Below are 22,021 nucleotides of genomic sequence, written 5' to 3'. Positions count from 1 at the left end.
GAGACACGAGGTCCTTCTAAATCTAAAATTCCACTAAGATCCGATAACCCGTTCGCAAGTTAAAAATGCCTCATTTTTTTTTAATTTTCCCGAGTAAACCGTCCTTCCACCCCCCACCCCCCCAGATGGTCGAATCGGGGATGCGATTATTTCTAATTTGTAAAAATTGGGGTGGCCCAGGACTCCAACCTGAGACCTCTCACACCCTAAGCGAGAATCATACCCTAAAACCAAAAGCCATACTTAAGAAGAACAATCATTTGTTTTATCGGCAAATAAAATTCTTCTCAACTATCTTCTTTGCTCGCCCCCCCCCCCCCCCCAGAAGGTCGAATCTGGAAAGAGATGTAAATAACAGCAAGATTGAATAAGTAGCAAGAATTTTTGCGAACAATGTATTCGATGGTACATCATCAAATAGTTGCAGAAAATCGCAGAAACTTTAGAACTGCAAAGGCAATTTTGACACTAAAAGCTCTTAATTAAATACGTATCTACTCAGCAGAAAGCAGACCACGATTTCGATGTAGATACACGTTGAAGTCTTTTAGAAGTTCGATGGAAGTTTACCATTACCACCGTTTTCGAGGAATTCTTTGCCTCTGGCAGTTGCATATTGATTTCAAAGAAGAAAAATGAACAGGCAGCCATTTCTCTTAAAAATACAATTAGCAAGTCGGAGAAGGTCGTATATCCATAATTGTAAATTTTCAGAAGAGCAAAAAAAAACAACGACACAACTTTTTATTTCCCCTCTAACTACCGTAGAACAAAAACGAATTGATTTATTTATTATTATTTTTATGGTTATCGGAGGGGATATAAAAAGTTGTGAAATTTAATTTTTGATCTTCCGGAAATGTTGAATTATGCAGATACGACCTTTTGATATCCGACTGACAATTTCCAAGATATACAATATAGACAATGATGGGCTACAATTAATTGTTGAGCAAAATTGGTGGAAAAATAATAAATATTGCAATTTTAAACTTAGAAATCAAAAAAATTTTACATATTAAATTACGGCACAAAATTACGTCTTAGTCAACTTAACCTTTAGATCAGTTTAAAAATTAGATGAAATATGTGTCAAAACTGAACTGCTTACCATTAGTGTTTACAACCATCCCAATTTGTCCATAGTGGCCCAATCTATCAGCTGCTGTATTCCGGCGAGTCACACCAATATTATGAGTAATATCTGGAGGGTCTTCAACTAAAACAATAAAGTGAAAATGCACAGAGCCATAAGAACAAACAGCCAAAATTAATCCAAAAATTTAGACACACCTAAAAGTACCACTAGTAAAGTAAAGTGCAAACTTGCTCGTATGCACCATTTTTTTCTTCACTTTATATGGGAGGGGGAGGGGTTATAAAATGTAGACAGAGCTCTTGCAATTGAGGCTGGGCGTTCTAGTGCCCTTTATACGATTTGGAAGGTGATTAGAGGGCGTCCATCCGCCCTCCCGTGCCTTTCTGATACATTCCATAAGATATACAATTAAAATTTTGAGATAGGCATTTTACTCAGCATAGCCAAAAGGTTCAGCAAATATGCCTCCAGGGATGACGAGACTCTCCCCCGTTCCCTTGGGGCAACAGCAGTAAACTATTAAAGTTGCTCATTTTTCACATGTGGGTTTTGTAATGAAAAAAGGAGATATAATTGATCCCGGGTGTCCGATTAGAAACACATTTTCTGTAATCACGCTCTGAGCTAAGAAAACCTTTCATCCTGTTGGGAACAGGGAATGCGGGAGGTATTAGGACACGGTTATGGTATTTGGAAATGGGGAAACAATGTCCTGATTAGTTTTACTGTGTTTTGAGTGAGCTCTTACGGATCATTCACCAGGACCAAAATTCCCAGAGTGTATCAAGAGCATATTCTGGGAACAAGATGCATGCACGAACAAATCAAAAGATGCTATGCACAATGCACTCTTCACATTATTTACAATATCTCGGGAATGGCTTAAGGAATCCAGTTGAAACTTAGAGGGAGTATTGCGAAAGAGAAGGGAGCAAGTCCATTGGAGGGGGGGGGAAGAGGCAAAGGTAAATCGAAAGATACCATGTGCATACAATTCCTTGACATAGCATGTCAGCAATACATTGGGAACCAGTGTTGGGAATTACTTAAGTAAAAGTACTTAAGTAATTACTTAAGTAAAAAATCTGAGTACTTGTACTCTACTTAAGTAAAAAAAATTTAAAGTACTTAATACTTATACTTAAGTAGAAAATTGAAGTACTTAAGGGTACTTAAGTACTCAAGTACTTTCTTCATGGCACAGGAAAATTATACCGGCATGGCGCAGGGCAATGCGACGAAATGAACTGCCTATATATTAGTGGATAAATGGATTTTAGTCTTTGAGAATTGCAGCTCCTGGCCCGGCGCCAAATTTCAAAAAAGGACGCTATCATGGCGGAACTACCATATATATTGAATGGGAAGTTTTTTGTGATAAATGGGAAAATTTAGAAGGATGGTGCAGTATCTGGCACATGCAAAAACTGCCCAAACAAAATTCTGAAGGGTCACATGGATGCAACAACGCATTTCCACAAACATCTCGAGGTGAGTTTGCCCATCCTTTCGTTTACTAGAAGTTTGCTGAGCTGAACAAGATCAAAGAGCAAATAGCACAGAGGCTTATGAACTTGTAGGCTCACTTTTGGGGTCGTCTAAAGCTGAAGATAAAGAAGATAATACTGGCCCTGATTATAGCTCACCTTCTAAAAAATTAAGGGAGATTTCTTTGCTGCAAGACCATTTAGACTGGCACAGTCAAAAGTGAATTATTAGGTACTGGACTGTACTGTGGATGAGATCCGACCCCTGTACACTGTTCAGAAGCCGTCGTTCGAAAATCTGATAACAGGTCTTGCAGCTTGTGCAAAGGTTCCAGGAAGAAAAGCTTTAGCTATGCAAATTGAAGCTAAGTTTGCTGAAGTACAGAAAGATATGGTTCTTGAACTCACCGACTACATGTCTTTGACAACAAATATTTGGTCTGCCAACAGCAAAAGCTACTTGGGAATGACTGCACACTTGCTCAATAAGGAATTGAAATAGAAATCTTATGCCCTTGCTTGTTCCAGTTCAAAGGCTCACACACTCGTGACAGAATTACTGAACAACTGAATGGCGTATTTGCCAGGTACGAAATTGCAGCTGATGAAAAGGTACGATGGGTTCTGACTGATAACGCCTCTAACTTTAGTAAGGCATTCAGGGAATATCCAATGGTTTCCGATGAGGATGTTCAAGTCAGTGATGAACAAAATGAAGGTAAAGTAGGCCAGAATGGCTCATTCTCTTTTACAAACATTGGAGAGACACTTGATTCTCATGATGACCCCGAGTATTTCCAACTTCCTCCACGCTTCAGGTGTGTCAGCCACACACTTAACCTGCTTGTATCCACCGATGCTGTAAAGCCCTCTGCGATGTTGCATATAAGAGGCAGTACCACGCCGCTTTTTCGAAGTCTATTGCTCACTGGGCTGCCGTGAATAAGAGTTAAAAAGCTGCTAATGCGGTGAAAGAGGTATATGACAAAGAGCTTATATGACCTGTGGTAACCAGGTGGAACTCGAGGCATGACAGTGTCAAACTTTTGATGGATTGTCACAGAATTGGAAAGCTTGCTGACATATGTGATGCTTTGCAAAAAACAAGGCTAACATCTCGTGATGTTGAAATTTTGGAAGAATACATGAAAATTGTGAAGCCAGTAATAGTGGCATTGGACATTCTCCAGGGCGAGGAAAAATGCTACTTCGGTGCTATTTATCCTACATTCAAATCGTTTGAAATAAACCTCAAAAACCTAAAAGATTTGGCGAAAGTGTGCCAGCCTTTGGTACACGCTCTACTTGTGGGTCTCGAAAAAAGATTCCTCACGATCCTGGATGAGAGAGTTCTTAATGCAAGAGACTATCTTATTGCCATGGCAAGTTATCCTTTCTTCAAATTGAAGTGGTTTCCTGATAACAAGAAGTATGTAGCGGTTGAACTCTTGATGGACGAAGCAAAAAAGGTCGAAGATTTCAGAAGTATTTATTAGGCTTATAAAGGTAGCTTATTGTCTGGAGATGAATAGTTTGATCTTAGTGATGAAGAAACTACTCGTGATAACTCTGGCAACAGTGGCCGTGAAACCAATCCTGTGAAGGTGGAGGTTTTGTCATATTTGAATGAGACGCGAAAGGAACTATTTGTGCTCAAAGTGTACCCAAGGGTAATGAAAGTTTTCAGGAAGTACAACTGTATCATTCCTTCGTCTGCACCTGCAGAACGACTGTTTTTGGTAGGTGGTGGAATTTTTACTCCAAAAAGAAACATGCTCGGAGATGGTATGTTTGAAAAGCTTCTGCTGTTGAAAGGAGCAAGTAAGAGATTAAGTTATGATGAAGCTGTAATGAATGTTCGTTGTAAATTCTTTTCTTTTTATATCGTAACTAAAGTAAAATTCCAGTTGCTTTCTTTCATGAAAACTGTTGGTTTTTCTGAAAAGCGGTCGATTTCTCTTCAGAATCTTGCTTATCTTGTCTACTTGGAAAGGAAACGGATATTAAAGAAGTGTTGTGCGTGTTATTTACTGTAAGTAAAAAATCAGTACTTGAGTACTTAAATACTGAAGTAAAGTCGAAATACTTGAGTACTTAAGTACTGAAGTACTTTTTCAAAAGTACTTATTACTTAAGTAGATTTTTAGAAATTTCTCTGAGTACTTGGTACTTGTACTTAAGTAAAAAAAAGAAGTAGTTGGCACAACACTGTTGGGAACAAATTGAGTTGAGTTGATGGATATGGAGTTGAAATTGTTGGGCACTATTGGAAAAAGGAAGAGGACAGGATGGGGCAAGAGGAAATCAAATTTAATATTGGAGAGAGGGAGGTGGAGCTAAAGAATCCACACAGTAACGCTTTTGCAAAATAAACTCCTAAGGGACTTATAATTCATAGACGGTTGCGTAGCGAGGTAAATCAAGGACACTCCTCGCTACTTAGATGGCGCATCTACAAAACCTTAGGAACATTTTTGCTTTAGGGGAGGGGGAAGGGCTTAAAAAGTTTATTTAATCAGATCAACCAAAACATTTTTGCACTACAAGCTCCAATGGGGCTTATAATATTGGCACGTTTAAATAGCAAGGTAATTCAAAAGAAGCTTTCCCAGGTTATAAAAACAGCACGTCTGTAATGTCTCTTGAACGGTTCGGCTTATCAAGTTAAGACTTTCGAGCAGTGTTTGGAAGAAGGGAGTAGCAGAATTCCATACTATAACTTGGAAGAGAGGATATAAGTAAATCAAAAGACCTATATGTATCCAGAATATCAAAATACCATATCTTCTACACCTTGGAAATAGATCTGAGGTGAAACTGAAACTTTCAAGTAGTGAAGGTGAAGAAAAGCGGGAGGGGCAGAGACTTCAAACTTTGTGTCGGGGACTGGTAGCAGCTAAAAGTGTTTGTGTCCGGTTCAGCTAAATGTTTAGCACTATGATTCCTCTTGGGAATTAACTTCATTCACGTCTTAGTAGCAAGGCATACCAAACGGTAATATATGGTACGAGCTTATCAAATAGCGTATTTATAATATATTGGAATGGCTTAAAAGTATCAAGGTGAAATCTTCAGGGAGTTTTGGTGGGCTAAATGGACCTCAAACTTTACTTGTGGAGAAGGAACAGAGGAGAGCGGGGGCGAAATTGTTTGTCTTCAACTCATGTAATCGAAGAAAATTCATGTTCTGGGATACAATTGAAACTTTCAGAGTTTTGGAGGGAAAAAGAGAATATGAATTTTTACTTGGGGAAGGGATCATAGAGTAAGGGTCTAGAAGTTTGGTCTCCAGTCTATTTGAAATTTTTGATACTATGAGTTCCGATGGACTGGAAAAACTCCCAGTTCAGTAGTGGTGTAGAACAAAAAACATTTGGACCCAGGTTATCACAATCACAATAACATATTTTCTCGAAGTTTAACTATGGAAGAAAGACAAAGTCAAATTGAGAGGAGCAATGTATCCACGGTTTATTCAGTCAACTAAAGAACGACAGATAGAGATTGACCTGAAACTCTCGGAGTGTTTGGAGGCTGGGGAGACTCAAATGTTTTATTTAGGAGGAGATGTAGGGGTATAATATACGTGTTTCAGATGCTCCTTATATTTCATCTCGTCAATTAGCTATAAAATGACATTCATAAGTTTCTTGGTCCGGTAGACCCCAATAGAAAAAGTAAATTTGAAATTAATTTCGGCTGCATTGTCTTTTGATGCCCAAAAATGGAACTTTTTTTTCTTTTTTGTTTGATTGATGTTTGATAGTTTGATTTTTTATTTTTTTTATTTTTTTTGATAGGTTCACAATTTATATGGCATATGGAAAAGATAGATCTTAACACATACAAACAAGCGGTCTAAAGGCCAGAGCGTCATTTGCACTTTACTAGGAAAAAAAGGACGAATTATTTTCTAAAACAGTTAATTTTATAAATATTTTCTATATCACAAAAAAAAAATAATATTTAAATTTTTTTATTGAAATAAAAAAATCAACATTAATAAATCAAAGGTTGCTGAGATTTCCACGAATTAATATCATTATACATTTGTCAACCAGTCTACTTTCGTTATTTTTTTCAGCAATTTTGGTTATTAAGGTGACCTTTTTTCGTTTTTTTGTAATTGTTGTTGTTGCCGTTACTGATGCTTTGAGAATGAACCACACCATTTTGAATAAAATGCAAATACCATCCATGCCGTTTGTAGATTTTGGGAAAGAAGAAAGGGTTAGGTACCACCAACCTTATTTATACGCCTTTATTAACAGTGAGATAGAATTTTTATGGTACTTTTTTGTGGCACCAAGTGAAATATGGTGATCACAAATTCTGTCGGTCTCTCTGTCCCGGTTTTGCTAGTTTAGGCACTTCCAGATAAGCGTGTTGGCAGGCGTATCAGGGACCAGGCCAGATTGAATTAGAAATAGCCGTTTTCCCGATTCGACGGGGTTCCAAGTTTCATACTCTCAAAGCTCTTATTTGAAATCCCGACCGGATCCGGTGACATTAGGAGAAGTTGGAGGGTCTTGGAAAAAGCTTAGAGTGGAAGGATTGGGATGAAACTTGGTGAGAAACTTAAGCACAAGCCCTAGATACGTGACTGACATAACCGGAACGGATCCACTCGGTTGTGGAGAGATCAGGATGAAACTTGTTGGGAAGGATAAGCACAAGTACAAGATACATGACTACCATTACAAGACTGGATCTACTCTCTTTGGGGAGTTGGGGGGGGGGGGGGGGGGGGGTAAATCGGAAAAATTATAAAAAATGAGGTATTTGTAACTTACGAACGGGTGATCAGATCTTCATGAAATTTGATATTTAGAAGGATACTGTGCTTCAGAGCTTTTATTTTAAATCCCAACCAGATCCGGTTACATTGGGGGAGTTGGAGGGGGAGACCGGAAATCTTGGAAATCGTGAAAATTCAGGTATCTTTTTCTAACGAATGGGTGATCGGATCTTAATGAAAATTGATATACAGATGGATCTTACGCGTCAGATACTCCATTTTTAATTCAAATTGGATCCAGTAACACAGGCGGTTGGAGGGGAAAAGGGACTCTTCGAAGAAACCGGAAATCTTGGAAAACGCTTAGAGTGGAGAGATAGGGTTGAAACTTGATGGGAAGGATAAGCAGAAGTTCTAGATGCGTGATTGACATAATTGGAACGGATCTGCTCTCTTTGGGAGGAGGGGGGATTTCCACTGCTTTGGCGAGTTAGGTCCTTCTGGAGGTGCTAGGACGATGAAAATTGGTAAGCATGTGAGGAACCTGCACAAATTGACTTCAATACAGTCGTTTCCCCGATTCGACGATCTGGGGGCTTGAGGGAGAGGATAAATTGAAAAAAGAGGTAATTTTCAACTTACGAATGGGTGATCCTATCTTAATGAAATCTGATATTTGGAAGGACCTCGTGTCTCACAGATTTTATTTAAATTCCGACCGTATCTGTTTATATTGGGGGGAGTTGGAGGGGGAAACGGAAAATCTTGGAAAACGCTTAGAATGGAGAGATCGGGATGAAACTTGGTGGGAAGAATCAGGACCAGTCCTTGATACGTGATTGACATAACCGGACTGAATCCACTCTTTTTGGAGAAGTTGAGGGGGAGGGGTATTAATTCAGAAAAATTAATTAAGTATGAAAAATTAAGTATTAATTCGGCTCAAATTGACTTGATAAAGTTGTTTTCCCCGATTCGACCATTTGGGGGACTGAAGGGAGAGGAGAGAATTAGAAAAATTGAGGTTTTTTTTAACTAACGAGCGGATGACCGGATCTCCATGAAATTTGATATGTAAAAGGAATTCATGTCTCAGAGCTTTTATTTTAAATCCCGACCAGATCTGGTGACATTGTGGGAGTTGGAGGGGGGAACCAGAAATCTTGGAAAAAGCTTAAAGTGGAGAGATCGGGATGAAATTTGGTGGGTAGAATAAGCAATTGTCGTAGATACATGATTGAAGTAACCGGACCGTATCCACTCTCTTTGGGGGATTTAGGGGGCGGGGTTCAGGGCTTTGGCGAGTTCGGTGCTTCTGGAGGTATTAGCACGATGAAAAATTTGTAGGCCGTGTCAGGGACCTGCACAAATTGACTTGATAAAGTCATTTTCCCCCCGATTCGACCATCTGGGGGGCTGAAGGGAGAGGTAAAATTAGAAAAAATGAGGTATTTTTAACTTACGAGTGGGTTATCGGATCTTAATTAATATTGATATTTAGAAGGAACTCGTGTCTCAGAGCTCTTATTTTAAATCCCGACCGGCATTAAGCATCTGAATTTTCTTTTAAATCAATCTATTGATTCTTAGAATTATTCTATAGCTCATGCCATATGAGCTCTTGGCTCTTCTGACCTCGTCACAAGTACCATATGAGCTCTCAGCTCTTGTTTGTTGTTGTATTGTTGCTGATGTTATTACAAATAAAAAATACACTACTCGAAATACAAAATCATTTTCAGTAACAACGCAAATGATGCTCCTTGGCTCCAAAATGTTTTTGATTGTAGTAATGGTAGCAGAAAGAGTAATGGGTTTTATGTCCGTAAATAGGTAAGCTACCCTTCATCCAAATAAATTCGGTCGTTAATCCCAAGAAACTCTTGGGTTTTAAAAAAAAAAAAGAAGATATATTGGCATAAACAAAGTCCCTGCTAAAACATTTTGACATTTGAGTATTGGTGAGGGGTTCAAAAGCAATCGATGAGCGATCGAAGAGGATTCATAACTAATCCTCGATTCTTTCAAGTTATAAATACAAACAAAATCAAATGAAAGTGAGGAACAACAATAAAACTTAAACAAATAGAAATTTACTGCGTACATGAAGGGGTTTCCCCTCCTCAATACCGCGCTCTTTCTCTTCTTTTCACCGCGTTCTTCGCGCTTCTCAATTTTGGACTCTTAAAAAAAAATTTATTAAACCTAGTTAAAGGTTCCTTGTGTTTCACGAGTCATTGTTAAACAATTGGAACAAGAATGCACACTTTAGCGTAAATACTGAGGTATTGAGGAGGGAGCAACCTCCTCATATATGCAATAATTTATGCGTGTTTTAAATTTTAATGTTGCTTCTTACTTTCAGTTGAAAAAAACTTTTTTTTTAATTCAACTTCTGACCGTTTTCCAAATAATGTCGGGAAATCCAGCCCCTCCACCTTCCATGGAAAATATCTTCCCCTGCAAAAATATTGCTCCGTGGAAAGATCCTCCCACGTAACCCCCTGGCCAGAAAATCCCCTCCCTCTGAAAATGTCTGTATGCTTCCCAATAGCCAATACCACATGTAAACAATGGACAAAGTTCATAGTTTCTTACCCCTTCCCCCGGCGGCCGTCGGGGGTCAAGTCATCCTCAAAGAGATAGTCATTAGATCTTTCGACTATACTGAACAAAATGGCTTTCTCAAAATTATGACCGGAAAAATCTGGGAAATATGAGCATGGGCCTCTCACGAGCTTCTTGAATAACTGGTTCGACATTATAACCCTTGGGAAAAAAATTGATGAAACACACATCCGTAATCTTGCTTCTTCAGAATGCAGAATTCCAAAAGAAATTGGAAAATTGGAAAAAACAATAATAAAGAAACACGCACCCGTGTTCTCTTCAGGCAAAGAATGCAAAATTCCACATTTTTGACATAGGAGCTTGAAACCTAAACAGAAAGTTCTGATATACTAAATCTGTTGGTATGATTTTCATTGAGATCACTTGATGTTTTGGGAGTAATCCACCCTTTTACAAAACTTGGGCAAATTTTTACAGGCTCGCAACTTTTGACGGGTAACATTAAAAGCTTGATAACTTATATATATTCTGAATAAGCATCAAATTTGATTCTTTTGCTGTATCCATTGTTACCAAGACTATGTTTTTTAGAGTTTCGGTTACTATTGAGCCACATCGCTTCTTACTTACAATTCGTTACCACGAACTGTTGGAAACCCAGTTGGGATTTCAATTGATTATCCCATCAAACAAAATATACACAGTTAAGTAAACCGCAGGGTCATTATTCGAAAACAAATCGGACAAAATAAAAAAAGAAATTATCTTTAAAATGACATTTCACATTCAATAATATAACTGGAATTCAAATTTTAATCTATTCTTCATAACTAAGCTATAAACTAAAGAATGTCATAGACAAGAAGTAGTCTTTCTTCTCTTTTTTTGTCCATAGGCGCTAAACTTGTACTGCTATTTCCCAAGATATGGATCAACTGTGACATGGACATGGACATCATTGCGACTACAATAGCTCATATATTTTGTTTTTTCAAGATACCGAAAAAGATTTTAAATGAAAAATAAAACAGGTTTCATAATTCCTATGCCGGATTTGTCTCAAGTGTCAACATGGAATCATAAAAACAAAATGGACAACTATTCGAAAGTAGTAAATACGCGGCGATTACATTTGTTCTTAGCGACAGATGAAACTTACAGTTCATGTTCTATTATCAATACGTCTCTAAATACGGCATCGGTATGCACAATTTACCAGGTGAGATTATCAGCATAGGTGCATATCAGGCAAGTATATAGGAATAGAGTTTTAGGAAATATACCCCTCCCCTACCAATCAGAACTTGGAAATTTCACCCTATTTTATTTTTACTGTATACTGTATATGTTATTGAAGTCTAGAAGATCCCCTACTTCAGGTTCTTGTGTATGGACCCTTACATATAGTCCAGATCTTTAGCAGGTGCGAATCTCCAGAATTTTTTTTTTTGGGGGGGGGGGGGCATAATGGATAGTCTAAAGATATGGGATATACAAGTATTTTTTTTCTCCGCACTATTGGGGACAACTACCTCCTACCCAAACAACGCACCTGATCTTTAGAATGAAAGTGTTATATAGATCTCCATTAAGAGAAGTGGAAGATGAACTAACAAGAGTGACTTATTGGCCAACAAACTTCGTTCATCTTTGCTCGAGTATTCCTAGAGGGTCCTTTGAACAAACCTTAGAGGGATTGTCCCCTTGTATACAAGTACGCTGTATGCATTAGCTATACATAGAGGGGTACAAAAGCAAGAACGGTTTCTGATAAGATAGCCCAGCAAAACTACGAAAAAAAGGGTAAACCTCGGCATTTGTTTAACAGAAATCTTATTGGGCACCAAAATATTCAGAAAAATTGTCCTAACAACATATCATCCAAATCAGCCAAAATCATCCGTCCAGAAATACCAATTTTTCCAGGAAGCGGGGAAAAGGAAGGATCTCGAATTTTAATTTCTGCAATATTTCCAGGATTGAAAAATCATATCCTATTAATTTACAGCCAAGAAGACTGAAAATAACATTAGAATCGAAATATTTCACGATTTAGTACCATATTTTCCATCTAAACGAGAAGGGAAGGGGGTGAATCATAATCTTAATTTTGTGCAGTATCGCCCACCAATGCAAGATGTTCCAAAACTTGCTGATTAACATATCTAAAATCGATTGAAATCGCCTGTGCAGAACCCCTTTTTTGGGGGAAAGAAAGGGGGGATATCTAAAATTTAAATTTCAGCAATATTTTGTGGTTGAATGGTTATTTCCTACTAATTCAAATCCAGGGAGAGCAAAAATGGCATCGGGATCAAAGATTCTATCACTTAGTAGCCTACTCCATTTCATCCCAAGCGAGATCAGAGGTGGAAGAAAAGTTGGAATCTTAATTTGTGTAATCTTCGCTCAGAAACAAACATAAAAAATGTTCAAAACAATCAGAAAAGTTCAGACGATATTTATGATTCGGCGAAGCGATAGGAACTGGGCAGGGGTGCTCCCCAATCTAGCAATTGAGCTGGTCTTGGATGAAGAATTTCAAAACACGCACAGGCTGGAAAAGAGGCCGGGGATTATTTGACGTCCAAAGAGCTGTATGGGCATCGGCCAGGCCAATTTGAATGCAAATCAACGTTTTAATTTAATCTTTTTACTAGTGACAAACCTATATGACAAGCGACAAGTGTATTGAATCATCGGTTACTCGTACAGAGAACAACGTATCAGATACGCTTCGGCTGCTCGAATATCTCCAGTAGCCAATCCATTTAGATATACTGAGAATGTGCTATGCATCTCTTCAGCTGCAGCCATGGGCACAATAGAAATTCATGCTATTGGGGCAGGTTTATCAATTTTTTAATGAAGTTGACAAACTGTCAAAGTTATCAAAGAGTACAAGTAGCACTTCGTTATAATTATGTTGTTCCCCATCCTCCCGAAAAAGTATAATGCCTTTCTAAACTCTGCAGTAAAGTTAAAACAAGCAGCAGCTTAATTTACAATAAAATCATTATTCTTGAAATAAATAATAATAAAAAATCTCTAAAAATTGCTTATTATAATTTGTCACAATATTTAAACAAAGGAAATGATAAATTCCTGATAGATAGGGCTCTAGGTCACTATTAGCAATTTATCAACTAAAAACAATATTCTTAGATTCAGCATTTAATTTCTCTACTTCTACTTGTAAGTAGAATCATTTTTCTACTTGCAAGAAATGAAGCGGCAGACTCAAACAGTTTTCTAATCAGGGTTGCCACCACAGTCAGTTCGAAAGTGCTACAAATGCCCAAATTTACGTGCTACACAGCGATTTATCGGTGCTGGTGTTCAGAAGGCATGAGGGGCTTCAGCCCTCTTCACGTTAATTTCTGCTCGTTTTAAGAATGACTCAGTTATTTATTGCAATTGCAATTCGTTCTGGGTTTCATTTATTTATTGACGGTTGATTTGTGGTAGTTTTCCTTTTTGTTTAATGGAGCGCTTTAATTTTCTTTGAAAAACATACTTTTGTGTAAATTTTTGTTTTAAACTAATTATAATTAAAGGATGGGCCCTGTCAAATTAACTTGCCTCGTAAGTTAAAAATTCCTCATTTTTTCAACTTTTTTCCTCTCCCTTCAGTCCCCCAAATTGTCGAATCGGGGAAAACGGACTTTATCAAGTCAATTTGAGCAGGTCCCTGACACGCTTACCAATTTCCATCGTCCTGGCACGTCCAGAAGCACCGAACTCGCCAAAGCACTGGACCACCCCCTAACTCCCCCAAAGAGAGCGGATCCAGACCGGTTACATCAATCACATATCTACGACTTTTGCTTATTCTACTCATCAAGTTTCATCCTGATCTCTCCACTCTAAGCGTTTTCCGAGATTTCCGGTTTTCCCCTCCAACTCCTCCCGATGTCACCATATCCGGTCGGAAATTGTAATAAGAGCTCTAAGACATGATATCCTTTACGCCTGCCAAATTTCATCGTCCTAGCTTATCTGAAAGTACCTAAACTAGCAAAACCGGGACAGACAGACCGACAGAATTTACGATCGCTATATGTCACTTGGTAAATACCAAGTGCCATAAAAAAAAAACAGACAAACAAACGCGCATCCGTGATCTGCCCTCTGGCAAAAAATAGAAATTTCCACATTTTTGTAGAAAGGAGCTTGAAACTTATACAGTAAGGTTCTCTGATATGCTGAATCTGATGGTATAATTTCCGTTAAGCTTCTATGACTTTTAGGGGTTCCGGGAACAACCTCTACCATGGTTCAAATCCTGGTTTCGCAAGGAATAAAGGCATCTAAGTTCGCATAGTTAATTTTTTTAATTAGAATATTTTTTCAAAAGATCGAAAATTGTGGTAAATAATAAAAAAACGAATGTGATATTTCCTTTTAGATCATGTTCCCTCTCCCCCAACTACCACTGATATTTTAGCGTTTGCCCCCCAACTCTGGAAAATTTTGTGCCGGCGCCCTTGTTGTTTAGCTTTCAGTTTGCAAAAAAAAAAAGTTCTAATCTGATTCTAACAGACAAGTATTTTCTGAAAACTATGCCTGAAAAACTGGATTCGGCAGATCCTACCTCAAAGAATTTCATCTTGTAACATTGCGTCAATAGAAGATTACGTTAATGACAATGGATAGGGACCCAGTAGAAGACTCTTTAGAGTAAAATAACAACTTTCGTTCTTGAGTCCTATACTCGTTTTGCTTCGGGGGATTATTTTGGTCCTATCCCCCCTCCCCCCCAATATTTTGATGTTTTTTACAATTTATTCTGCATTTACTTTTACTTTAAATATAGAAAACCTATTTCGGCGCCTTGTCCCCTTCTTTAATTATATGCATGTGTACCTGACGTCAATCAACTGTAGTTAACTCCAAAACCGGAATTTGCTCCCCATAAAAAAAAAAGAGATATATGAGTTTTTTAAAAATCGTCCAATTTAAATAAGTCATGACACATTTGAAACTGTCAGTCTCACTAAAAAAAAGTAAAAAAGAATCGAGTCCATGCACAAATAGATAATATAAAGATAGAAAGCTTACATGGTCGAATATTCTGTAGAAGGTCTGAAAGATCCCCTATTTCCTGAGAACGATGAATATTATTCCTCCTTTCAAGAGAGTGAGGAGTAGGGGACGCCCTGGGACTTGATTCTTCATGCCAATAATTGAGCGATAACCCGTTTAACCTGGAAAAAACATGACGCAACCTTATTAATCTTCAAAACATTTATTTTAAAGAAAAATCTTTTATATCATCTAACATTGATATCAGAAAGTTTTTAAAGAGATTAATCGAAATCATTCCAAGGAAGTTGATTTTCCTAGTTTCCAACTTAGTTAAGAACAGACCAGAATAAACATAGAAAAACAAGTCAATCCGCTAACAACAAAGAACACGATCTCTAGCGGAATACTTGTGTTATGATTGATCCTCCGCGTAAATTAAAGTTCTGCCTTTTCAATGTCCTAGGTCATTAGCTACCAAAAGATCCAAACCGCAAACATACATAGGTTACAGAGGTTCAGCCTTGATCATATAGTCTCACAGTTATTAGTTCAACTTCATTAAATCAGGCGATCTTTTTGTCACTACTGTATAGCGTTTGTTTTCGGAGATTCCTGAATTTGGCGGATAAGAGGCTCAAATTGTTCCAATAAAAACAATTTTGAGTTACTTTAAAGAAACCTGGGCGGGTCAAGGCGTGTCCCGAGCCTGAAGTTTGATGGTATAGAGTCTTTGATGCCAGATTAGAGTATTTCTACCAATTAGCTAAGTTGAGCTATAATTCTGTAAAAACTTTCTAACAATTTAACTTGTTAGCACTTTTATAAATGTGAAATAATCTTTTAGTCTGGCAGATCTTTGAAAAATTCAGAAGCCAACCCAGGAATTTACTACATTACTTGGTTAAAATTGGCTCGGTTTGCCACCAATGATCGCCGTTCTAAAAGTTTGCTCTTTGTAAAAACCAAAAAAATGTTCATGTGAATTAACATGGATAAAAAGCCATGGACCACTACAGGCCCTCCCACGGGACATCCAAATCTGCTGAATTGTGATGCATCGTAGCAACTATATATTTACAAGGCCGCTGTTGAATTCCAGTAGCAAATTTTGCCTTAAGTATACCCTCTTTAATTTCTCTTCTTTTGTTTTCATTATAGGCTAAGATGCATTCAAAACAACAAATGACAAATGTTCTTTTAAAGATAGTTTTCCCTCATGCGATTGATGAACAATACAATTACACTTATAACTAAACACACAATTGAATATTGCCGCAATTTTAAAAAGATCACAAAAAGTTAGCAAAAACAAAAACCATACGAGGACAATGAAAAAAAATTATCCTAGTTAAACAGAGGTTTAACTTTTCTCGGTATAAAAACCAAGTAAATTCTCATATTAAACAAGGCAAAAGTCCTCTACCAGCGTTCTATGACTATTGGTTCAATAGCATCGCGCCTAGGGAATAAAAGAAAAAACACGCATTCGTGACGTTAATTCTGACGAAAAATATAAAGGTCTCTTTTTTGGGAATAAGGACCTAAAACCTCCGCTCAATAGTTCTCAGAAATACTGAATTTCATGAAGTGATTTCAATCAAGATCGTACTTTTTTTGGGAGTTTTTCTATTATCTAAAATTTTCTTGTGCCAAAAAATTAAGGAATCTTACGTAGTTAGAAAACAAAAACAAACTTTTTCAATGCGTAGAATTGCTATCAAACTCTTGTTCTTTTTATTTTTTTTTATTTTTTTTTTTTTTTTAGAAACAGTTACTATTGGCAAGAATCTTTCATTATTTACCGGTAACAAGGACAAGGATGAACGGTTTGATAATATTCCTGGGCATCATAAAAAAAAACAAAAAAAAAAACAAAAAACTGTTGCCTGCTTTCTAGCATAAAATCCGAACATACGCGTAATGTGAAGAAACAAATTTTTTGAAGGTCCAGGTTCTACCTTACATTTGCCGAACATTTTGTATTGAGTTTATACGCAAAACTCCGGAGAAACAGTTAACTTTAGGTTTATTCCCAATGAAAACTAAGTAACAGAGTGATTAAGCTTCTTTTTTTTTTGTAATACCTAACGTTAGCCACCAGATTTAGTGCATAAAAGTGTGCTTTAGTGTATATTGAAACAAGCCAGTGCTGCCACTTTCTACCATAATTTCGAAGTTTCCAGAACCACAATTTTCTGGACGATATTCTGATTCGCCAGTTTTGACTAAATTTAAAGAAGCGTTCAAGCTGAGAGTACCGTACCTTTCCGTTGGCTTAGGGGGCAATGGTCGAGTTTGCAGCACGGATCCTGGCTTTGGAGGTAACTGAGGAGGAGGTAACGTTGGCAAGGGCCGAGGCTGAAGAAGAGGCAGCTGATCAATGTTTCCAGGAACGCAAGGAAGTGTCTCTTGTCCCTGAGGTTTCTGTCTTCTGGCAGCTCTATCCCTTTCTGGAGTGCTAACAGAGCTACCCCCTTGATTAGAAGTGCTGTCATCATCTGTTGATATATCTGAAAAAAAAAAATTAACTTGAGAAAAACCACAATGCTTCCTATACCCCAAATTTTCCAACTAAATCCCTTTCAGTGCATAATGGTTAATCACCAAATTTTTTTTTGGCTCAACAGAGTAGCATATGTTTACTTGCAATAGCTACACACATTAGTTTTGAACGTAGCGTACAAACCCAGTGGCGCATATTAGAGTATAGATTCCACTACAATTGCAACATGAACAGATTTGCCCCCGATTCAAATAAAAATAATTCAAAGATTATCAAGCTAGAGAAAAAATCATTAGAAACACACGCCTAAAAAAATCTGTGTGCACGATCTGAGTAAAAACCAACAAATAATACTACTAACTAGTAACAATTCAATGCAACGCCAAGCATCCAGAGGCCAACATAACAGCGGAAGCTCCTCCTTAGTCCAAGTCTATCCAAAGCTTCAGTCTCTATCCCTCCCAAGAAGGTCCAATATCTTCACAGTCCACCATTATGACATCTTCCGAACCCATTCGAGGACGACTTAAATTTCGTCTGGCCCTAGATGGATGACCAAAACAAACAATCTTTAGCAGTCTATCATCATTCTTCCGTAAAACATGTCCTAGCCATCTTAATCTTTCTATCATTATATCCGCAGAAAAGAGAATAGAACCACACTTTTCGCACATCTTGTTGTTTGATATACTGTAAGTCAAACAGGGGCCTAAAACTGTTCATAAGCAATTCCTGTGGAAAAATCTAACAAATCCCACTCTGTCTTCCGAACTTTTTTCAAGTGCGAAAGCAACGTCACTTCTTCCGCCATCTTTACCTAATAACGCTACCCATGCAAGTTCTCGTTGTCCAGCATCACCTCTTCATTTGGTTCATTCTTCTCTCATTCCTAGTCTAAACGACTCGGTCTTCTTAAGACTAATTCCCAAACCTACTCTTGTACACCAAACTCTCAAACCCGTAAAATTAATTCACTTTGCTAAAAAAAAATTTATCTTGGACACTCGGATCTTCTGCGTAATCTGCATAATCGTAGGACAAATTTCACCGAAATGATCCATATAAATGGTGATAGAACGCTTCTTAAGTCATGATTTAAGGCCAAACCAGCTACTAACCCAAACACAACCCTCCTTAACTCCTGATTCAATACCAAATCAGATACTAATCTCATTTCCCACCGCAACAATATTGTTCTCATACATAACACTAATCGCTTTGATGTATTTTTCTGCTATAACTTACATAATAGAACCTTCATTAAAGCTCTTCTATCGGACGGATCAGACGCCTATTCATAATCTACAAACTAAGGGCTAATGGTGTGTTTTGCAATTATGTAAGAGTGAAAATTTGGTCGACGGATCTTCTCCCCTTCCACCAACAAATATCTCGAAAACTTTCTTCCCACAACACCCCTTTCACATAACTCTTCATCATTCAAAGCTATATATATATATATATATATATATATATATATATATATATATATATATATATATATATATATATTTATATCCAATTTGCATTTCAAAGCTATATATATATATAATAAGCTATATATATTCAAAGCTATATATATATATATATATATATATATATATATATATATATATATATATATATATATATATATATATATATATATATATCCAATTTGCATTTACGTCCAAATTTTGGGTTTCTGAGGCCTGATAATTTGTTGTCGTCGACAACAAATAGTCGCCTTGCGCACCACCAGCATCTGAAGAATCTCAATTATATCCTAATGACTATTCCGAGGCTATGAGATATGACTGTGCTAAAGCTATTTCCATGCTAATGATACTTGATTTTCATCGGAACTTGCACGTAAAAGTTTTTGAAGTAAGAAAGTACATATATGAGACTAAAATTGTCAATTTAGTTTCCTAACACGATATGTAGCCTGCATGTTTCACAGATTATATCCGGTTTCCACTATAGTTTCTAATGAAGGATTTCTCAGCTTTTTTGTTTTTGAGCTTAGACAAAATTTAAAGCTCATAACGGAATGTACAAAAAAAGCAAAACAAAACACAATAGTATATATTTCACAAATGGTATTGAATTTCCATCAGAAGCTGGTATTATTGGAATCAATTTATGAAACATGTAAACTGTAGGAACAGGTACAAACTCTTTTCTACTTTAAAAAGCTCAATTTAAGATTGGAGCCTCGAATTTGTAATTACTACCCTTACTAGGTCTACTATAAATAACGCACTGCAGCACCAAGCCGAGCGAGACGAATACAGCTGCTCAGACTCCTCTTCCCTCCACTAATCTATTTAAAAGCTCATTTTTAGCCCCTTCCATGTCGTTCCAATATCCTTTAAATCTTTTCTTATAGCCTTTTTCCACCCCATTAGGGGGCGACCTACTTCTCGTTTTCCTTCATTACAGCCCAAGAAACCAATATCAAACCATTTTTCCGTACAGCTTGTTGTTTGATATACGGTCAGTCAAACAAATGAAACATTATTTTGAAAAATCTTTAGAAAAACATTAACCCTGCTCAGCCTTAGAAGCCCCCAAGTTTCAGAACCAAAATTAACCAAGGACCCCACTACTGTGACTTCCAATATTCTGATCTTTGTTCGTACTAATCAGCTACGTTGATCTATCCCGATGTCCAATTTTTTCGTTACCTAATATCATCTCTTCACCCTCATTTATTCCTAGTCTAAGCGGTTTACTCTTCTTAATATTAATTTTCAAACTTATTCTTGCATCCTGAGCTCCCAAAACCTCCATAATCCGTTCAATTCGCAAACATTTTCATCTTAGATACTCAAATCGTCTGAATTATCTAGATCTAGGAGTCGTACCTTCGCATTTGATGCCATGTGCTTCCATAACCTTTTCTATTTTTCTTAGGATAAAGTCCATCAAATAATTTATACAAACGGGGTAGGACACAGCCCTACTTAGCCCCTTATTCCGCACCAAACCAACTGATAACCTCACTTCATATCTTATTTGATACACCATAACAATAACAGAACCACCATTACAGCTCTTCTATCAGCTGAATAAAACGCATGTCCGTATATCAAAGATTTTAAGAACAACAAACCCATAAAGAATTTGAATTATATATATATATATATATATATATATATATATATATATATATATATATATATATATATATATATATATATATAATGTATATATGTTTATATATATATATATATATATATATATATATATATATATATATATATATATATATATATATATATTATTCAAGTTCTTTATGGGTTTGTTGTTTTTATATCTTTGATATTCTTCAATTTTCTTGCTTAAAATGTTCTTTTTGTCTTAACTTTACACGTGTAGAGGAAAGGAAAATCTTCACCAATTCCTTTTTCGGCAAAGACAATAATAATTTTAGCAAAAATAGGAGGCAATTAGAGAAGTCAGCACCTTCATGAGACCCTTGCCAGCTGAGCAGATATTTCTTGCTTCACAGCAAGGGAGGGTGACCTGGAAGCTAGCAAACACAGTTAAAATCAAGAAAGAAAGTTTTTTTCTAACCTACTGATGTAACAGTCAGGTAAAACGTGACCGTCCACAAAGAGGATGGGGGAAAGACCGGTCTTCTCCTCTCTTGAAAAAAACCCACAGTGTTCTGACATGCAAAAGATATATCCGTTTTTGGACAACAATTTTTTTTTCATATTTTTACACCTTAGAAAATTTCTTAAGCCCTGACCAGTTATGAAAACCGGGCCAAGGCTTTAAAATATAAATAAAATTTCTCCCCTTGGAAGGAAATCCTCTTATTTAAACTTTTGAAAGTGTGAAAAAAGACCATGACCAAGAGGGCACAGACACGTCTGTGATATCTAGAGGTACTTATGATTTCTTCCGTAATTTATCATACAATGTGTCAATATCCTTACATTCCAGAAAGATTTCGAGCAGAAGATTGAATAGCACAGTCATATACTGAACCACATAGATGGGCAGGGGGCGGGCAGATCTTTTTCACAAATGGTGGACAGTTACGTTTTTGTGAAAAATCAGAGCCATGCAAGATTTTTCAATATGTGTGATTTGAGGGCTGAAAGTGGAACCCATGACCTGCATCCCTTCAAAACCACTGTCCACATCGTCAACTGAGCTAGTACCTCAATCAACACATGAGCATTCGGAAATTATTAAACTTTATAAGCTAAAACAAACTATTTACATTTTTCACAAATAGTGTTTTATTTCTACTAGAGTTGGTATTGTTGGAGTAAAAGAGATTCAGTGATTGTTCATTGCAAATCGCCGGCAAATATTTCAAAATGGAAGTTTTAAGTCCAAAAACTTTTTGTCAATATTTTACAAATAGAGTTCAATTTACACCAAAGTTGCCATTAAAGATTGTGGAGGTTGTTGATTATAAATCTGGGGCTAATATAGCAATATAGGAGAAGAAAGCCATCTTGGTGTTTCTCCGCACCCGAGAATCAATATTGCTTTTTTACCAGTATTCAACATTAACTAGTATTTTCAATGAAGATCATCAGCCAACATAGCTACACATAAAATATATACAAAATAAGTCAATTAATAAACAG

At 36.9% G+C, this 22,021-nt stretch overlaps 1 long non-coding RNA gene across 1 annotated transcript; it reads right to left on the bottom strand.

Moving 5' to 3' along the window:
- Positions 1-1,108: 1,108 nt before the first annotated feature.
- LOC136036610 (uncharacterized) lies at positions 1,109-17,432 on the bottom strand. Its single transcript, XR_010619753.1, has 3 exons — positions 17,187-17,432; positions 14,957-15,102; positions 1,109-1,219 (listed from the first exon to the last, which is right to left on the bottom strand). It is a non-coding gene; the product is annotated as an uncharacterized LOC136036610 (long non-coding RNA).
- Positions 17,433-22,021: the final 4,589 nt, after the last annotated feature.

This window comes from Artemia franciscana, chromosome 15, assembly GCF_032884065.1.
Source record: "Artemia franciscana chromosome 15, ASM3288406v1, whole genome shotgun sequence".
In the NCBI taxonomy this organism is placed as follows: Eukaryota; Metazoa; Arthropoda; class Branchiopoda; order Anostraca; family Artemiidae; genus Artemia; species Artemia franciscana.
This window is presented reverse-complemented; position numbering and strand designations above follow the sequence as displayed.